This window comes from Xyrauchen texanus, chromosome 42 (assembly GCF_025860055.1).
Source record: "Xyrauchen texanus isolate HMW12.3.18 chromosome 42, RBS_HiC_50CHRs, whole genome shotgun sequence".
NCBI lineage: Eukaryota > Metazoa > Chordata > Actinopteri > Cypriniformes > Catostomidae > Xyrauchen > Xyrauchen texanus.
In genome coordinates this window covers 29,213,807-29,227,272 of record NC_068317.1, presented here as the reverse complement: position 1 = coordinate 29,227,272, position 13,466 = coordinate 29,213,807, and the positions used below count along the sequence as shown (strand labels likewise).

General features: G+C 39.8%; 1 protein-coding gene across 3 annotated transcripts in view; it reads left to right on the top strand.

Moving 5' to 3' along the window:
* The window catches only part of LOC127635086 (gamma-1-syntrophin-like), a 69,674-nt gene that overhangs the window by 25,208 nt on the left and 31,000 nt on the right, over positions 1–13,466 (top strand). For 2 of the 3 annotated variants that reach the window (XM_052114867.1, XM_052114866.1), the window contains exon 2: positions 13,254–13,366. The gene's annotated coding sequence lies outside the window, so the exon portion shown is untranslated. Of the gene's footprint in view, positions 1–3,292; positions 4,041–13,253; positions 13,367–13,466 lie in introns of those variants that run through there. The other variant, XM_052114865.1, reaches the window with a different exon arrangement.

Here is a 13,466-nt window from a genome sequence, read left to right as displayed (position 1 = left end):
TGTATGACTTCTGTCTTTTCGTCTTCTTGGATGTACAGTGGCTTACAGCAGATTTTTCCTGTTTTAGCATTACCAATCATTTCCTTTTAGAGAATTCCACCCTCAACAGCCCACATCGTTTTTTAAGAGGGCAAGGTGACAACCATCAAATCTTTGTATTTACTTGCAGTGCACGTATTATTGTTTTGTCTCGCTTTAAATCCTAGTGACTGCAGCTTTCAGGGTTACACACACAGAATATCCTGAATAGTAACACACTGCTCTTTTGATCCATTAGGTGACGGAAGTCTCCAGCAGACATATCTCGTTAAACATGATGGAGCAGATGGTAAGGTTTAGTAACTGCAGTGATTCCAGAGGAACAAGTTATAAAGAAAGCTAAACAGTGAAAGGGATGAGGTTCATATAACGGCAATAGGATGATAATGGACTTTGGTTTGACGTTGATGCTGTCCAGGATAAATTAGTGTGCAAACTGTAATGCATCATTTCCATTGAAATCTCGTAAGATCGAGTGTAACAAATGATGCATCAAAATGTTTGGCAAGGTAGATTTTGCACTATGTTACCATGACATTTGCTTTGCAATTTACATTTTGCACCACATACCTTTCAGTCATTAAAGGGATAGTTCACCCCAAAATGAAAATGTTCTCATCATTTATTCACACTCATGCCATCTTAGATGTGTATGGCTTTTTTTTCAGCAGAACACAAATTATAATTTATAGAAGATTTCAGCTCTGTAGGTCCATACAATGCAAGTGAATGGGTGCCAACATTTTGATGCTCCAAAATGCTCATAAATGCGCATGAAATTAATCCATACGACTCCAGTGCTTTAATCCATATTTTTAGAAATGATATGACAAGTGAGGGAGAGAAGCAGATCAATATTTAAGTCCTTTTTTGCTTTTAATTCTTCTCCCTGCCCAGTAGTTTGTGGTATGCATGAAGAATGTGAATCACCAAAAAAAAAAAAAAAAAGTGAAGTGACCTATCATATCGCTTCTGAAGATATGGATTTAGCCACTGGAGTCTTATGAATTACTTTTATGCTGACTTGTGTGATTTTTGGAGCTTCTAAATTTTGTCACCCATTCACTTGCATTGTATGGACCACAAGAGCTGAGAAATTCTTCTCAAAATTTAAAAATGTCTAAAACTGTTCATTTGAGTTTTAGCAGATGAAAAAAATGTCATAAACATGTGGGATGGCATAAGAGTGTGTAAATGATGAGAGAATTTTCATTTTTGGGTGAACTATTCCTTTAAGTCTTCACTGTGGATCTGGACCTGCTGTCAAGATTTGTAGTGAATAAGGACTTCTCACCCAAGCCAATTTTATTTCTTCAGAAGACTTGGATTAAACCAGAGTCAAGTCATATGGATTCATTTTATGTAATCTGTTATTTAAGGACTTCATGATAGTCCTTTTTTGGACCCCTTCAACAAAAACACCTCATACTCTATATGCTTCAAAATACCTTTGTTTGTGCTCCACAGAAGAAAGTCAGTCATATGTGTTTGCGATTGGGACTTTTGGGTTGAGTTATTCCTTAATACTCTTTCTATCTCAAATTAAAATCAACCATATTCAGATATAAATATGCCATTTGTAGGTTGATTCTAAGCCCGACATGACAGCATTTGCTTAACCAATGGAATGAGTTTAGGGCGGGACTATCTGTACAACCAACGGAAGACGTAGGGAGTTTTCTGATGTATGGTGATGGTGATGTAGTGGCACAGCCCACAAACAGTGCATTCAAATTACATCATCCATTCTCTGTAAATTCCTTCTTGATATTTTGCATGAATATTATACTGAAAATACTGCAACATCATGTAAGAATATGCTGAGAAGACATGCAGAACTTCTTTAGTGGGAGATACATTAAGTGGATTTGTAATAAAAAATATTTTTTTCTAGAACTGTGTCTAAAGTGCCTCAGAGCCGGTGCGTGTGTGTTATGGTGTGCGTTTTCTAATTTGGATGCAGATTGTCATAGACCATATGTTGTGTCTGAATGTGAAATGTGTTTGCATGCATGCAAGGATGGTCAAAGACAAAACTAATAATAGCTTTAAGCTTTCATACTAATTCAGGCCTGTCAAGCGCAAACAATAGTCATCTTAGTCTTTGTTTTCCAGATGATGATATTTGTTATTTAGCTGAATACTCATATGTTGCAGGTTATGCATGTATGGCTTGTTTTATACTGTGACAGCAATACAGTTTCACTGGTTTTCAGAAAAGGGTAAGTAAATGATGACAGACTTTTCATTTTTTTAGTGAACTATCCCTATAAATAAATTCTGTACACCACACAGTACACCACCTCTTGGAATGCCTCGAAATGATGCAGCACCTTTTAAGACGTGATTGGTTTCAGAATGAGGTGTCCTCCATGCCTTCACTTCGCATCGATATTAGGCTCAGTAGAGTCTGTGAGGAAACCAGCGCACTCAGAACACATGCTCATGGCCAGGTGGTGAGAATATAAACTAATGGGTCATGCATAATAAAGTCTCTTTGCTTTCTCATTCACAGTTATGCTGATGCTCTAAATGCAGCAGCTCTTGAGCAGCTGAGGGTTAAGTACAGAATTCAAGGGCAGGGCGGTAGTTTTTAGCAACAAGCATCATTGAGTTTTTTCAACCTTGGTGCACTGAACCTGATATGTGAACTACTTATTTAATCTATCGGTCGGTCGGTCTGTCTGTCTGTCGGTCTGTCGGTCTGTCTGTCTCTATCAGTCTGTAAAACATGTTCAGATTTTTTTTCAGGCTGTCTATCTGTCTATTTGTAGGTATTATTAGGTGTAATCACAAATTAGATCTCTTTAATATCTCAGTTGTTTTAAGACATTAGTGATATCATGCTGATTACCATAAAAATTCTTCTGTTAAAACTCATGTATTATTTTGAGCTGTAAAGTTGTTACCTTAATTTTTACAGTTATTTTAGGGTTTCATATCGTCAAGTTGTAAAATTGGATATAACTTGACACAAAAATGGTTAAGCGATTTTATTACATTAATATATATATATATATATATATATATATATAATTTTTTTTTTTTTGTGGCCTTACTTTTGAAACAGTGAGTATTTAAATGTTAACAAATTGTGCCTCACTGGAACCCAGATTATTGAATTTTTCAAGGAAAGGAAGTACAAGTCTAAATGCTTTTTTGTGGTAATCAACATTATGCCACAAATGTTGTCTATTGAGCTTAACTTGTATTGAACTCTGAATATTCTTTTAAGTTTGCTGCTTCATGAATGCGTTCTTTTTCTCCTGAGATAAAGTAACCTCGCATGTGTCTTCTCAAGAGTTTCAGAATGGATCGGATTTGCCATTCCTCATTAAAATCTTCTAACACCAATTTATCTGAGCCATGCAAGTATCCTCATTAATTTGTTTAGCTTCATACACTTAATGTGTCAACAATTCTCAGTTAATTCTGTTTTTATTTTTTCTAAGGAATTTTAAAAGAAACAATGGAGAAAATGATTACTGAATGATGCATAAATGAGTTATGTCTCTTGAGCCATGATATACAGTATGCAGTTGGTACCATATACAAATACATGGTTGTACCATGGTCCTTTTTTGTTTGTTTACTTGCTAAAAATGTATTTTACTTTCTCTATTTTTTGACTCAAATTATTAATTCTGAGTACATTTTACTTTCTTAAAAAAACCTATGTTTTTACATATAAATATTTATTTTGATTGTCATCAAAGCCTCAACACATCTCATCATGTTTGCAACAACTTATTTATTCTGATTTTAAATGGCTGGTCTTTCTGGCAATTGAGCACAAAGACTTGTTACTAATAAACAAAGTAAACTTTGCCTTTATTTTTCTTCACAATACTGCTTGGTCTGCTGTTTGCTTCTGACAGTGGCAGTAATTAGCCATATTTGTTGGCATAATGAATCTCCTGTATCCATTAGGTTTCTTCTGGCACCTCATTGGTACTTTCAAACAAGCCTTGCCAAATCATCTATCTTAAGGAGAGAGAGAGGTCAGGACATCAGTCTATAAATGTGCCATTCACTAATTTACTGAAGCTCATTGGCATTGTTGCCACTTAAAGGAATAGTTCACACAAAAATGAATAGTATGTCATAATTTACTCATGTTGTTCCAAACACGTATGATTGTCTTTCTTCTTTAGACCACCAAAGGAGATGTTTGGCAGAATGTTCAGTTTCAGTCACTATTACATTTTATTAAAAAAAGATGCAATGAAACTGAACGGTGTCTGAGGCTATCAGTCCCTAATTGGTATTGATGATATATCGGTTAAGACTGTATACTGGTAGAAATGTGCAAATTGCACAAACTGAATCAAATCTGGAAATCTGTATAAGTACACTGCCCTGCTCAGTAATTTTTAAATAACACAATTATCAAATGTGCATTTATATATGCAGTAGTTTAAAGTTGCCAAGTTCTGCCGCAGACATGGAGAGAGAAGTGACTGCATGAGTATTTTACCCCTGGAATAAATAATTATCAATTGTGCATTTATATCTAGTATATCTGCCATGGATGGATAAATCCTTACCAAATGTGTGTTGAAAGAGTTTTATTCAGAATCAGAGCAAAATGCACCCAATGTGAAATTTGGTTGAGGATCAGTGATGATCTGGGGGTGCTTCAGCAAAGCTGGAATCGGGCAGATTCGTCTTTTTGAAGGTTATCCTGGAAGAGAACTTGCTTCCTTCTGTTCTGACAATGTTCCCCAACTCTGAGGATTGTTTTTCCAGAAGGACAATGTTCCATGCCACACAGTCAGGTCAATCAAGGTGTGGATGGAGGACCACCGGATCAAGACACTGTCATGCCAGCCCAATCTCTAGACCTGAACCCCATTGAAAACCTCTGGAATGTGATCAAGAGGAATATGGATGGCCACAAGCCATCTAACAAAGACGAGCTGCTTGAATTTATGCGCCAGGAGTGGCATAAAGTCACCCAACTGTAATGTGAAAGACTGGTAGAGGGCATGCCAAGACACATGAAAGCTGTGTTTGAAAATCAGGGTTATTCCACCAAATATTGATTTCTGAACTCTTTATAAGTTAAAACATTAGTATTGTGTTGTTTAAAAATGTATATGAACTTGTTTTCTTTGCATTATTCGAGGTCTGAAAACACTGAATCTATTTTTACCAGTTGTCATTTTCTGCAAATAAATGACAGTATTTTTATTTGGAATTTGGGAGAAATGTTGTCAGTACTTTATAGAATAAAACAAAAATGTTCATTTTACTCAAACACATATCTATAAATAGTAAATCCAGAGAAACTGATAATTTTGCAGTGGTATCTTAATTTTCTCCAGAGCTGTAAATTTGTGTACTACTTTGGACATTGTTTTTTAAATCAACAGAAACTTTCACTATTTTTTCAGAAATCGTTTAATCTTTTTCCATATTGTGTATCCTGAGATATAGATAAATATCGACTAAAGATTTTTCTCCCAGCTCTAGTCCCAAACATTCTGGCTATAACATCTAGTTTTGTGTTCTATGGAAATAGGATGGACTTGGTGTGGAACAACATGAGGGTGGGTAAATAATGATGGCAGAATTTTCATTTTGGTTAAACTTTCTGTTTTGGTTAAACTAGATCTGGTTTGGTGAGGTGCAGGGTTCGTAGCATATAGTTGTAATTATTAGTTATTTTAGATTTTATTTCTGTTTTATTTTCAGTTTGTCCATTCAGGTTTTTCAGTACATTTAGTTTTTATTTTAGTTTTAGTTTATGTATTTTATGGCTGACAAAATTATTACGCTATGTTGCTGTCACGGTCCTGTCACCTTGTCAGGTTTGGCTTTGTCTGACGTGGACTGTGACATCATCGTCCCCTAATTGTGTCATGTTTTGTGTTCATTCTATGTGTGAACGAACGGGTCTGATTGTTGGTTACAGCCATGTGCGAGTTACTGCTGTGCGCTCTCCAGTGATGTCACCATCCTGCCACCTTGTCAGGTTGGGTTTTGTTTGACGAGGACCGTTGCATCATCGTTCCCTTTTTGTTTTGTTCCAAGCGTGTAGATGTTTTTTGCCCTCGTGTGTTTCAGGTGCCGCTGGCACTCAGAGTCAGCGTTTCCATGGGAACCCTGATTGTTTCCATGGGAACGCTGATCATGCCAACTTTCAGCTGCGAGCGGCACCTGACCCTTGTTTGATCATGCCTATATTAATTATCTTGTGTGTCATGTCCTTTGCTGGATTGTTTAATGTTGCATGTAGTTTGTTGCAGTTTGTATTGTGTTTACATTATAGATAGCTGTTTCATGCTGAGTATCAACCTCACTCTCTCTGCCTAGTTGGTCCTGTCTCTTGTATCTGTTGGCTGCCAGTATGTCAGGAGTGTGGAAGCTTTCCACTTTGCAGCATGTCAGCGGATCTTCCACGGAAGATTCCACAACTCAGGGACTGCTCTAATTGCTGTTAATAAATCCTTTGAACTGTTCCTCTGTTCTTGGGTCTGTTGGTCTTACTGTCAGCTCATTACAGAAAAATCCAGTCAAGTATGGACCCAGCAGAGGAATCCACTCTTTGCTCAGCCCTCTCTCAGCAGGGAGTATTGCTGGGACGTCATTAAGATAAAATCGCTGCCTCAAACCAGGCTTTGGAGATGATGGCATCGCAGCTCGCCGAGCTCACCTCCTTTGTTCAGCAGCTCCACCTATCTCCTGATGCTGGCCTATCTCAGCAAGCTTCCTTACTGGCTCCAGCGGTTCCTCTGGCTCCTGGATGCTTTGAAGCCTGCATTCCCCCTCCAGCCCCGTATACAGGTGAGGCTGAATCCTGCAGCACATTCCTTTCAAAATGTTCCTTGTTCTTCACGTCACAGCCCTCTGCTTTCCTGTCAGAGAGAATGAAGGTGGCTTACATCATCATGCGCCTCACTGGAAGGCTTGGGGAACTGCTATGCGGGACTCTGGACATGCTTGTTGCGCGTTGTTCTTAGCATTCACCACGGAGCTCTGCTGAGTATTCGATCCGGCCCTGCTGCTGTGATGAACCTATCACCGCCCGGAGAAGGCGGAGGAGGAGCCAGACGCCTGCTCCTCATTTGCTGACAGCATCCATGGTCACAGAGGTCGTTCCTGTGCTGCTTTCAGCGCCCACGGTCACCGAGGCCATTCCCCTGCTGCTGCCAGCGTCCACAGCCAAGAAGGCCATTCTCGTACCGCTGCCTGTGTCCACGGTCACTGCGGCCATGAATGCCGTTCTCCTGTCACTGTCTGTGCTCCCAAACATGGAGGACATTCCCCTGTCAGTGTCTGTGCTCACGACCATGGAGGTTATTCCCTTGTCACTGCCTGTGCTCACAGCCACTGAGGCTGTTCTTTTGTCACTGCCTGTTGACCTGCCCCTGCCAGTGCCTGTGCTCATAGATTTGCTACCTGATATAATTTAAGTTTAACTGCATATTTGTTTTTCATGGTTATCTAGTGTTATCGCTAACTAGTGGCATTTTCAGACTTCAGGTGACGTTACGTCCCTGGCCCTTTTCACTCTGTCCCATGGTAGCTACCTTTTAGCTAATTTTTGCTGCTCTCTCAATGTGGTAAGATTATCTCTCCAGAGGAGTCACCCATCCAACTCTCTGTTCGATACTCACCTGCAACTACCAGCTCCATATGATCCCGGACAAGCCCCCAATTTATGAACAGAACTGGTTACTTCTTGCAATAAGATGTCAGAGCAAGATAATGTGAAAAGATAAAGCTTGTGTGAAACTTTAATCAACCGTAACGTCATGTCTGGACTTTCTGGAGCGACCTTTGCGTGGCTAGCTCAGAGCATGTTCAACAGAGCAACTGTGTCAGGAAAGCTGAGAAATACTTGATCTGGCCGAACAAAACTGTGAGTCAGTGTGACATTTCTATCTTGTAATTATTCAGCGTGGATGTAAAGTTTGACATTTTTTTTATCTCTTGTACAAACTACTACTAAATATGGTGGTATGCTGTTTATGTGGTAAAGTGTAAACAGAAAAAAGTGTAAAGATTGTCCAAAAACATGTTTTTACTGTATGTAGGCTTTTTGAATGCTTTTATACAAAGGCTCTTTTTTTATTTGAAATGCAGGGTAAAACAGCGGAGTCACTTGTATTGCTGTCAGTTATTAAAACAGACATCATAAAATGTCATTAAAATTGTCTTTGTAAACGTGTCTTTTTTCATAGGCTGCATAGTAGGAAAAAGCCATGTGAATACAGTACATGTTTAAACATTTTAATTTGGCAGAAGGAATTGAAATTGAATTAAAAATGGACATATTATTTGAACAAGCCCCTCAGTTGCAACCAGTTTGTATGGGACAAAGCATGTGGCATTGCTTGAAGGCTGTGGAAAAGCACAGTTTTTTCCCTCTGTGTCTCATCTGTGAAATACACAGATAAAATGTGTTGGGTTTTTGTTTTTGGCTTGCACCTCATGGGAGCGTGTTCACTCGTATGCTTGACAAAACAAACCAAAAAAAAAAACAATGTGAAATACATTGACCTTGATAGGACATAAATATCCCAGACAGCAGCAGAACGAGTCAAACTCTTGACTTCTTTCTGTGTTTGTGTGTTAATCAGTTGTTAATCGAAAACGCCCAAATGAAAATAAACATTTAATTATAATCAGGCACAGCACCGTCTGTCAGACGCTGTAGACTGATCTCATGGTAAAATCAGACACAGCAGGTTATTTTCTTAGCTGAAATCAGTCCGTTCTTACCAAAATTCCAAACACTGCCCCCAGTGGCCAAAGTGGTAAGTGTTGCTGGGCGTATGAGCATGTGTGAGCTCTGTTTTCCTGGTGAAATGTCCATGGAGCAAGCCTAAAACTAGATGTTTTCAGCTGTACAGGCTATACAGTAAAGAGGAATGCATATTTTTTAAACTGAATGTCTGAACTGGTCCCTGCTTATCTGTGTGAACGTGCCTTAGCATGCTGCATGGAGGCATGAGGACTGCAGATGTGGCCAGGGCAATAAATTGCAATGTCCATACTTTGAGACGCTCTACAGGGAGACAGGAAGGACAGCTGATCGTCCTCACAGTGGCAGACCACGTGTAACAACAGCTGCACAGGATCAGTGCATCCTAATATCACACCTGTGGGACAGGTACAGGATGGCAACAACAACTGTCCGAGTTACACCAGGAATGCACAATCCCTCCATCAGTGCTCAGGCTGTCTGCAATAGGCTTAGAGAGGCTGGACTGAGGGCTTGTAGGCCTGTTGTAAGGCAGGTCATTACCAGACATCACCGGCAACAACGTCGTCTATGGCACAAACCCACCTCCGCTGGACCAGACAGGACTGGCAAAATGTGCTTTTCATTGACGAGTCGTGGTTTTGTCTCACCAGGGGTGATAGTTGGACTTGCGTTCATCATCGAAGGAATGAGCGTTACATCAAGGCCTGTACTCTGGAGCGGGATCAATATGGAGGTGTAGGGTCCGTGATGATCTGGGGCGGTGTGTCACAGCATCATCGACTGAGTTTGTTGTCATTGCTGGCAATCTCAACGCTGTCCATTACAGGGACTACATTCTCATCCCTCATGTGGTACCCTTCCTGCAGGCTCATCCTGACATGTCCCTCCAGCGTGACAATGCCACCAGCCATACTGCTCATTCTGTGCGTGATTTCCTGCAAGAAAGGAATGTCAGTGTTCTGCCATGGCCAGCGAAGAGCCCGGATCTCAATCCCATTGAGCACGTCTGGGACCTGTTGGATCGGAGGGTGAGGGCTAGGGGCATTCCCCCAGAAATGTCAGAGAACTTCAAGTGCCTTGGTGGAAGTGTGAGGTAACATCTCACAGCAAGATCTGCCAAATCTGGTGCAGTCCATGAGGAGGAGATGCACTGCAGAACTTAATGCAGCTGGTGGCCACATCAGTTACTTTTGATTTGGACCCCCCCCTTTGTTCAGTGACACATTATTCTATTTCTGTTGGTCACATGTCTGTGAAACTTGTTCAGTTTATGTCTTAGTTGTTGAATCTTTTTATGTTCAGCAAATTAAGTTTGCTGAAAATAGAAGCAGTTGAAAGTGAGAGTACGTTTCTATATATATATATATATATATATATATACAGTGAGGAAAATAAATATTTGAACACCCTGCTATTTTGCAAGTTCTCCCACTTGGAAATCATGGAGGGGTCTGAAATTGTCATCGTAGGTGCATGTCCACTGTGAGAGACATAATCTAAAAAAAAAAATCCAGAAATCACAATGTATGATTTTTTAGCTATTTATTTGTATGATACAGCTGCAAATAAGTATTTGAACACCTGTCTATCAGCTAGAATTCTGACCCTCAAAGACCTGTTAGTCTGCCTTTAAAATGTCCACCTCCACTCCATTTATTATCTTAAATTAGATGCACCTGTTTGAGGTCGTTAGCTGCATAAAGACACCTGTCCCCATACAATCAGTAAGAATCCAACTACTAACATGGCCAAGACCAAAGAGCTGTCCAAAGACACTAGAGACAAAATTGTACACCTCCACAAGGCTGGAAAGGGCTACGGGGAAATTGCCAAGCAGCTTGGTGAAAAAAGGTCCACTGTTGGAGCAATCATTAGAAAATGGAAGAAGCTAAACATGACTGTCAATCTCCCTCGGACTGGGGCTCCATGCAAGATCTCACCTCGTGGGGTCTCAATGATCCTAAGAAAGGTGAGAAATCAGCCCAGAACTACACGGGAGGAGCTGGTCAATGACCTGAAAAGAGCTGGGACCACCATTTCCAAGGTTACTGTTGGTAATACACTAAGACGTCATGGTTTGAAATCATGCATGGCACGGAAGGTTCCCCTGCTTAAACCAGCACATGTCAAGGCCCGTCTTAAGTTTGCCAATGACCATTTGGATGATCCAGAGGAGTCATGGGAGAAAGTCATGTGGTCAGATGAGACCAAAATAGAAATTTTTGGTCATAATTCCACTAACCGTGTTTGGAGGAAGAAGAATGATGAGTACCATCCCAAGAACACCATCCCTACTGTGAAGCATGGGGGTGGTAGCATCATGCTTTGGGGGTGTTTTTCTGCACATGGGACAGGGCTGACTGCACTGTATTAAGGAGAGGATGACCGGGGCCATGTATTGCGAGATTTTAGGAAACAACCTCCTTCCCTCAGTTAGAGCATTGAAGATGGGTCGAGGCTGGGTCTTCCAACATGACAATGACCCGAAGCACACAGCCAGGATAACCAAGGAGTGGCTCTGTAAGAAGCATATCAAGGTTCTGGCGTGGCCTAGCCAGTCTCCAGACCTAAACCCAATAGAGAATCTTTGGAGGGAGCTCAAACTCCGTGTTTCTCAGCGACAGCCCAGAAACCTGACTGATCTAGAGAAGATCTGTGTGGAGGAGTGGGCCAAAATCCCTCCTGCAGTGTGTGCAAACCTGGTGAAAAACTACAGGAAACATTTGACCTCTGTAATTGCAAACAAAGGCTACTGTACCAAATATTAACATTGATTTTCTCAGGTGTTCAAATACTTATTTGCAGCTGTATCATATAAATAAATAGTTAAAAAAATCATACATTGTGATTTCTGTTTTTTTTTTTTTTGATTATGTCTCTCACAGTGGACATGCACCTACGATGACAATTTCAGACCCCTCCATGATTTCTAAGTGGAAGAACTTGCAAAATAGCAGGGTGTTCAAATACTTATTTTCCTCACTGTATATATATATATATATGATATCTTCATTTTCTTTGTATGGAATAACATGCACCAATTAACTGTTCACAGCAAGACCAGAATCATGTATTAAGATTAATTATTTAGAAGCAATTATGTACAAATATTATGAGTCTTAGCGCTAATTTTGTTGTTTGGGAGTCTGGCATTTTAATTTGACTGTATTGACCACAAAATGGCATCTCTCAGGGAATGAGCTAGAAAATGACTGTGCGCGCAACATGGAAGTAGATGTAAATTGCTTTAAATTGTTTTGCTCTGAATGTTGGCAAATACCCACCAAATCACATTGCCAGGATTCAATATTTCTTTTAACAAACGTGAGAAAAATAAAACCGTTGGTATTAGTGGACAATTGGACTATTGGAAGATGGAGCCTTTCTCTAGGCAGCAAGAATACATTACACCCTGTTGTTAAATCTTTCAAAATGTGTACATTTTCAGTTTATCCTAAAGAGCAAGTTGCAACTTTATAACATTCAACGTTTGTCTGATGTACATACAAAAAGGAATAGTTCATCCAAAGAATTAAAATTCTGTCATTAATAACTCCAAACCTGTATACAGTTATTTTCTCAAATTAAAAACTAAATAAAAAGATTTGAAGAATGACTGTTCAATACAAAGATAGTTCATTATGACATGACCACTGTCAAGCTCCAAAAAAGGAAAATATACATTTTGAAAGTAATCCATACGACTCAAGCACTATATTCCAAGTCTTCTGAAGCAGTTATTTAAGTCGTTATTCACAGTTGGAGCTCTAAAGTCTAATTTGAACCACATGTAGTGATATGGACTACTTTTATGGTTCTCTTATGTTGTTATTTGTCCCTTTTGGAGCTTGACAGACATGGAAGTGCAGTGTAGTTCTAGCGGGAAGACTAGCAGCTGTACATCATCACATCATTAGCTGGGTAATTCCTAGCCAATCGCATGTAAGCCATTGTAAGCTTACAATCTATCACATTGCTGTTTCAGTGTGCAACCTCCACCACCCCACCACCACCAGTTGAGCCCTGTCCCGCATGGGGGTAGGCTCCTCGCTCCTGCCTCCTATCTCCGGACAAGACGGTTCGGGGTACAAATCCCTCGGACCGCCGGACGGGGCCTATGCCAAAGAGAGAGACATTACTTTCTGTTTTACATTTATCAAATAAATAGTATCTTAAACTTCACTCAAGACTGCGTGTCTTCCCGACTGAAATGGTCTTCATCAAGTTCAATTGTTTGAAAAGGAGCTGTATAAATATTCTTCCAAAAAATCTCCTTTTGTGTTCAACAAAAAGACAGAAAGCATCAAATGGGTTTGGAATGACATGAGTTTGATTAAAACATGACAGAATGTTTCATTTTTCTGTGAACTATTCCTATAACCATCCTTTAGAAAAATCTAAGATAATTCTACTTTGCACTCTGTAAATGTATATTGATGGTGGAATGTTAAATTCATGTTCTCATCATGTTCCCATTGCTTGCTTTACTGGAATAAAGGAAGGAATTAAAGGAAAAACATCAGCCCTGAACCAGCGACTGCATATGCTCCCCTGCATTCTTCTCCATGGCTTGACCTCCATGCTTGCTGTGCTGAAGATCTTTCCCTGGAGGTAAGCCTAAAATACTCATGCTGCTGCCTGACAAATCGACTCATTTGCTGAGTAGTTGATCTTAAAGGAATGCTCAACCCAAAATGACAATTATGTCATT